Below are 7,518 nucleotides of genomic sequence, written 5' to 3'. Positions count from 1 at the left end.
GTTCCTCTGGCAATCAGCTTCCATCCTTCAAAAGTCACCTCAGGAGCATACACTCAAGTGTAGGTGAAAGGGTTTTTTTCATGAAGAACAAAAGGAGCTCTTATTACCCCTGTCACTAAAGTTCCAAGAATTTTAGAAGCTCTGTGCCAGGAACCAGGGATAAAGACCAAACATATTTCTTACGATGTGATGAACCATTCAGCCCAATTCCATTCTTTGACCACAAAAAGAAAGGCTGTGTATTGCTCAAGGTCACACGATGCCTGGTCTGAATCCCTCTGTAGTGGACACTGTTGTGTGCTACGTAGGTCCTGCTGGCTGCCCAACAGCAGGGAGCAGACTCGGCACACAACCTCTAGTCATCCGCACCTCAGGTCAGTGGTAGGGAGCCGCTTGCTCAGGGTCACACCAAGAGGCAGCTCACATCTTGATTCTGAATACGGTGGGGTTAGGAAGGCCTGGACATTTCTGCCTGTCTTGGGACAGTCTGGTGGGCAATACTGATTTCAGAGCTCCTGCCTCGTTGACCCAAGTTCTTTGGGGTCTGCTCCATATCTCTCCTTCTTCAGCCTGATCTTGTTTCCTTCCCTTTCCTTTCACAAGGAATCCCTAATAAACATCCTGCACCCCTAACCCTGTCTCAGATCTGCTTCCAGGGAGCCCAACCTGGGACACCAAGTCTCTCCACTACAAACCTACTGTTTACTTCCATAAGAATGACAGATATGCTCTTTTTAAAGCCTGAAGAACAGACCCTCAATACATCTATGCCGGAGGCAAAACAGGACAGAAGATCACAAGGTTTCTGTGATGCCAAAATCTCTCCAAGGTAAGCACTGTGTGCAGGCATCTAGGCCCCTGGAGTTGCTGCACTTTAAATTTAATGTGCAAAAGCTCTGAGGAGGCCTGCGTGTGAAAGCCAGATCAAAACATTTATCCTCACTGGGTCTTGGAAAAAAAAACTTATTAGCTGGCTTTTTATCGATATTCAAGAGGAGCAGGAAAATGGAGGGAAAGAAAGAACAAAAAAATCGGTCACTACCAGATAAACAGAGAGCCCCTTTGGAAAGCCGGGGCGGCGGGTGGCTACTGTCATATATTGTTATGCATCGCCACCGGAGCACGTGTAGAGCAACTGCAGACCATGTCTGACATTGCCTCCGCTGACCTTTTCAATATCGCCCCAGCGCGGTGGAGCTGGTGTTTCTAGAGGAATTCAAATCGAATGTACTCAGGCAGAAAGGATTTGGCTGTGGGCAAACCCTATCAGTCTCTTCACGTTTCGCCTTGTCATTCTCATGTAAATTGTAATTCTTTATTAGCATGGCCAGTCTTCCACCCAGGTGCAAGATGCGCCCATGTAACTGTTGGTGAGGCTGCATCTGCCTGGGCGGGAGACGGGGAGAGCAGGATGCCTCTAGCTACGCCACCAGCACACAGCATTTTCCTGGGCAGGGAGAGGAAGGGAGGCTGCCAGGGCCCCACTTGAAAGCACAGGAAGAATTTGAAGTTCAAAAAGAAAGGGGGTACCAACCCTTGCCATTTTTTAGTCAGCTCTTTGGTTTTCTTTCTCATTTATCTGCTTATTTTAGAGACAAGGTCTCACTCCGTCACCCAGGCTGGAATGCAGTGACACAATCATAACTCACTGTAACCTTGAATTCCTGGTTTCAAGCAATCCCCCTGCCTCAGCCTCCTGAGTCAACGGGACTACAGGCGCACCACCACCTGTCAGAAATGCAGATTCCTATCCTAGACTTACTCACCTGATACTCTGGGGTGGGGCCAAGCAATTCGAGTTTTGGCAAACTTTCTGGATGATTCTGACACTTTGTCTATCTCTCTAGTCTCATCTGCCTCCAGCTTGGGGACTTCAAACCAGTTGAAATAAGGGGATAGAAAATTCATCTCACCATGATCACCCTCTTAGAGGTATTTTTATTTATTTATTTATTTATTATTTTTTATTATGATATTGTGGGGTACAGTTAAGGGTTAGGTATATACATACGTTTCATTCAGGCACCCTTGTTGATAAGAGGTGTTTCCCTGTCCCCAGACAGATATTTGCTACCGTTAATCCCATCTCCCTCCCCAATCCCATAGTTTCCCATTACTGTCAGTCATTTTCTTATATTATTACATTGGATGTTCAAGGTCCATTATATGAGTGAAAACATGTGATACTCGGATCTTTGTTTCTGTGAGAGGTCACTCAGTATTATAGACTCTAGTTCCATCCAGGTTGCTGCGAAATTCATGATTTTGTTCTTTTTTTTTTCCTAAGGAGGGGAAATCTGTATGCTTTGGAAAGCGGAGTCAACAGCTTAAAGTTCCGGAAACATGGAGCCGATGACTCAGAAGAGAAGGATTCAAAGGACTGGCTTCTTCCCAGAGCCAGAGTTTCCAAAAGAATAGTGCCTGGAGGTGAGTGATCTAGAAGAAACCAGACCCACCCCTTCCCTGGCATTTCTGGAGGCAGGCGAGCCTCCTGGGAAGGTAACCAGGTGAGGGAATCTAAGAATCATGATGCTGAGAGCCCAGGTTTGATTTCATGTGGCGCCTTCTTGGCTGAGCTATCAGTCCATGTATAACAAGAAACTGGCCATTAGCTGGAGGTGTCTGTGCAGCACCCAGGCCCCTGCAGGAGAAGGCCAGGAGAGATCATGCTGCACCCCTGCCGGATGCAGTGGGGCAGGGCCTGATACCTGCAGATGGCAAAAATACCAGGCAGGAGAGCAGAGGCAGCCGTTCAGCAACTGGACAGGACGTGGAGGAAGGTGGAATTCAACCCAGATAGCAGGCCGATGGCAGCACAGACAGCTCCAGCCAGCTGGGGCCTGAGTTACGCATCCTGCCCTAGTTACGTTTGGCTCAGGAGCTGGGGAGCCTCATTTTGATAGCAAAAGCATCAGGCACCCCTGTGAGGAAAGACCAGGAAGACAACGGCACATGGATCTCATCCAAACTTGCAGGTTTGAAAGTTTAAATAAATTCAAGGACTTTTTTCCCCCCAGGTGAGGGATCTCAGGAGTTCATTGAGGCAAATATAATGGACTCTCTCTGCTAAAAAAGAAAGAACTTATAAAGAGGGCAGAAAAGGTTTCCAAGACATCAAAAAAGCTCTGAGAAAACAATATTTTGTCAAGTTAAATGCAAGATAATAAAAACCACATGGATAATATGTCCCTAAAAATATACACAGTTCTGAAAATTGGGGGGCGGGGGGAGAAGCTGATAAAATCTGTTTTGGGTTTGGCAGAATTCAACATGTTTGGGAGTGAGGTGCACTTCTTCAGGAAACAGGTTTTTCCTATTATTTTTCATTTTCTCCGCCCATAATCCTTGGGATTCAAAGAGTTTTAGAGGGGAAAGACCTTAATCATTGTCTCCTGAACTCCCTCACTTGGTACACAAAAAAGTTGAAGCTTAGGGAGGTTAGGGAATGTGCAGAGTTTCACAAACAAAGAACAGCAAGCCTCAGAGTATTGGAAGACCGAGCCACAGATAATTTCACTAAATTGAATTTCTTCTCTTCTCCCTGTCTTCAAGGGACACATCCAGGAGCCATTCAAGACTAAGTGATTCACAGACCTCATGGATCTTTTTTTCTCACACTCAGGCCACACTTAGACATTGGATAGGGAGGAGCACAGTGAATCCATCTTGGTCATGGTTCTTGCTCAACTTGAGAGCTCGGCCAGGATGGACGGTGCCCCATCTCTGCAGGGTCTGCGCTTTTTGACCCAGTCTACTGTCTGAAAACCAAAGTCAAGGACCGGAAGTGAGGATCATTCACAAGTCACTAATCAATACTTCTTTTAGGAGACACTTAGTCTTGTTATGATTCTGCTCTATTTTATTTTATTTTTTTGGTGGTTTCTTTTACAACCTTTTTCAGTTTACCTTCAAATGACGATTTCATATATAAGAAACTTACAATAATATACTTCTGTTTCTTCTGATCTTTATGTGAATGTCGTCATACATTTTTCTTTTTTTTTTTTTTGAGTTGGAGTCTTACTCTGTCGCCCAGACTGGAGTGCAGTGGCCGCTCCCGGCCACCGCAGCCTTGACCTGCTGGGCTCTGGCGATCCTTCCGCCTCAGCCTTCCAAGTAGCCGAAATTACAGGCATGCGCTACCACGCCCGGCTGATTTTTTGATTTATTGTAGAGATGAGGTCTCGCTGCCCAGGCGGGTCTCGAACCCGCGGGCTCAGGCAATCCGCTCACCTCAGCCTCCCAAAGGCGCGGGATTACAGGCTGAGCCACCGAGCCCGGCCATACATTTTTCTTATACCTATGTTATAAACACCAAAATATATAACTGTTTTGGTTTAAACAGTCAATTCTCTTTTAAGAAGATTTCAACAGTAAGAAAAGCTTTTGCATATAAACCTATGTAGTTACAAATTCTGGTGTTCTCCATCCTTATGAAGATCTACATTTCACTCTGGTATGATTTTCCTTCTGTCTGAAGAACTTTCCTTGATATGTCTTATAGCACCATACACTAGTGTTGGGCCGGGCTCGGTGGCTCAGCCATAATCCTAGCACTTTGGGAGGCAGAGGCGAGAGGATTGCCTGAGCCCATGGGTTCGAGACCAACCTGGGCAACTTGGAAAGACTCCTGTCTCAACAATAAATAAAAAATTAGCTGGATGTGGTAGCATGAACCTGTCCTTCCAGCTACTTGGAAGGCTGAGGCAGAGGGATCGGTGGAGCCCAGCAGGTCAAGGCTGCAGTGTCCGGGAGCATGCCACTGCACTCCAGCCTGGGCAATGGAGTAAGACTCTAACTCAAAAAAAAATCATACACACTAGTGATGAATGCTTTTAGCTTTTGTATCTTTGAAAGAACCTTTATTTCACTAAGATCTGGAAAAATTTTCACTTGATACAGAATTATAGGTGAACACATTTTTCTTTCACTACTTAAAAAAATGGTCCTTCATTGTCCTCTCTCTTACATTATTTCTGATAAGATATCTGCCATCATCTTTATTTTTATTTCTCTGTACATAATGTCCTTTTTCTCTAGCTGCTTTTAAGATGTTCTTTTTAAAGGGAACGCTTCTACACTGTTGGTGGGCGTGCAAACTAGTTCAACCTCTATGGAAAACAGTGTGGCAATCTCTAAAAGAACTAGAAATTGGCCTTCTTTTTTTTTTTGAGTTGGAGTCTCACTTGGTCACCCAGACTGGAGTACAGTGGCCACTTCCGGCCACCGCAGCCTCAACCTGCTGGGCTCCGGCGATCCTTCCGCTTCAGCCTTCCAAGTAGCCGGAATTACAGGCATGCACCACCACGCCCGGTTGATTTTTTGATTTATTGTAGAGATGAGGTCTCGCTGCTCAGGCAGGTCTCGAACCTGCAGGCTCAGGCAATCCACTCACCTCAGCCTCCAAAAGGTGCGGGATTACAGGCTGAGCCTTGGAGCCCGGCGAAATTGGCCTTCTATATGAACCAGCAATCCCCCTGTTGGCAATATACCCAGAGGAATGCAGATCATTCTATAAAAAAGATACTGGTACACACATGTTTATTGCAACTCTAGTCATAATAGCAAAAACATAGAACCAATCGTGCTGCCCATCAAAACAGGACTGGATTTTTAAAATGTGGTACATATACACGATGGAATGTTACACAGTCATAAAGAAGGACAAACATATGGACTTTGCAGCATCTTGGATGGATTTAGAGTCTATCATACTCAGTGAGTACCCCATGTTCTCACTGATAAGCAGACCCTGAACATTGACCACAATAACATAAGAAAGGGATTGGTAGTAGCAAAACACTGCCAGGAGAGGGAGGGAGGGTATATAACATCAATAAGGGTACCTGATCTCAAACCAGGCAACGTGGCGACCAAAGGGAGGCCCAAATTTTACCTGTATGATGACCATTTGTATACCTAATCCTGAATTGTACCCCACATCTTTAAAATAAAAATAATTTTTTTAAAAAAGCGATGTTCTTTTTGTCAGTGGCTTGAACATTTTGATTATACTTCATCATGGTATAGTTTTAAAAATATTTCTTGTGCTTAGGGTTCATTGAGCTTCTTACATCCATGAGTATATAATTTTCATCAAATTGAAATTTATTTGGTCATTATTTGGTAACTATTTATCCTTTCTTTCTCCTTTCCTTCAGGGACTCCAGTTATATGCATATTAGGCTGCTTGAAGTAGTCCCCAACTCAGCGATGTGCTGTTTTCTTTTTTCTTTAATTTTCTTTAATTTTTTTTTTTTTTAAATTTTCATTTCTCTGTGATTCATTTTGAATAGTTTCTATTGCTGTGTCTCCAAGCTCACTGGTCATTTTTTTCTGCTGTGTCTAATCTTTTGTTAATCTCATTCTTTGTATGTATTTTTCATCTCAGATATTACAGTTTTTATCTCTACACCTCTGATTCAGAAATTGTTAAATGCGTTCTGTGACTTTCCAACCTTTTGAACATACGCAACATAGTCAAAAAACATATTTTAATGTTCCTATCTGCTAATTCTAACACCTGTGTCAATTCTGGGTTGTTTTGATTGATTGATTAGTCTTCTTATTATAGACTAGATTTTACTGCTTCTTTGTATCTTTGTGTGCCTGATAAACTTTTTTCCTTTTTCTTTTTATTTTTTTTAGTCAGTGTCTCACTCTGCCGCCCAGGCTAGAGTATGGTGGCATGATCAAAGCACACTGTAGCCTTGACCTAGACAGGTGCTCCTTCAGCCTCCTGAGTAGCTGGGATTACAGGTGTGTACCATCATGCCCAGCTAATTTGGGTTTTTTTTGTAAAGACTGTTGCCTAGGCTGGTCTCAAACTTCTGGGCTTAAGCAAACCTCTAGCCTAGGACTCCCTCAGTGCTGACAGCCACCACACCTGGCCTATATGCCTGGTAATTTTATATTGAATGGCAGAGTATGTACATTTTCACTTGCTGGATGTTGAATCATTTGAATTCCTATAACTATTTTGAGTTCTGGGATGTAGTTAAGTTACTTGGGAATAATTTTGTCTTTTAGGGTTTTGCTTTTATGATTTGTAGGTGGGTCTGAAGTAGTGCTTAATCCAGGGTAATTATCCCCAACTATGGAGGCAAGACTTTCCTGATATTCTACTCATGTCTCATGAGTTAGTTTTTCTAGTCTGGCTGGTGAAAACAGATACTTTTCCAGAACTTATGTGAGCGCTGGGCACTGTTCTCTAATCCTTTTGGTTTCCTTGCATGCATGCAATCATCAACACTCTGCTGAACACTTGAGGGGGATTGTCTGCAAATCTCCAGAGTTCTCCATTTGTGCAGCTCTCCTCTCTGCAAAACTAAGCGCTTGTAACTCTCGCCACCTTGCTCTCCATGAATTCTCAGCTCCATCTTTTCAATTCAGGGAGTCTGACAGGTTCCTCCTGGGTTTCCTGTCCATGTGCCATAGCTTAGAAACTCAAGACAGTAAGCTGAGGCAGTTGTAGGACTCACCTCATTTGTTTCTGGTCTCTCCGGGATCACTATTTTT

Source organism: Carlito syrichta, unplaced genomic scaffold (assembly GCF_000164805.1).
Source record: "Carlito syrichta isolate Samal-C Ts95f unplaced genomic scaffold, Tarsius_syrichta-2.0.1 Scaffold315933, whole genome shotgun sequence".
NCBI classification, from domain to species: domain Eukaryota; kingdom Metazoa; phylum Chordata; class Mammalia; order Primates; family Tarsiidae; genus Carlito; species Carlito syrichta.
This window is presented reverse-complemented; position numbering follows the sequence as displayed.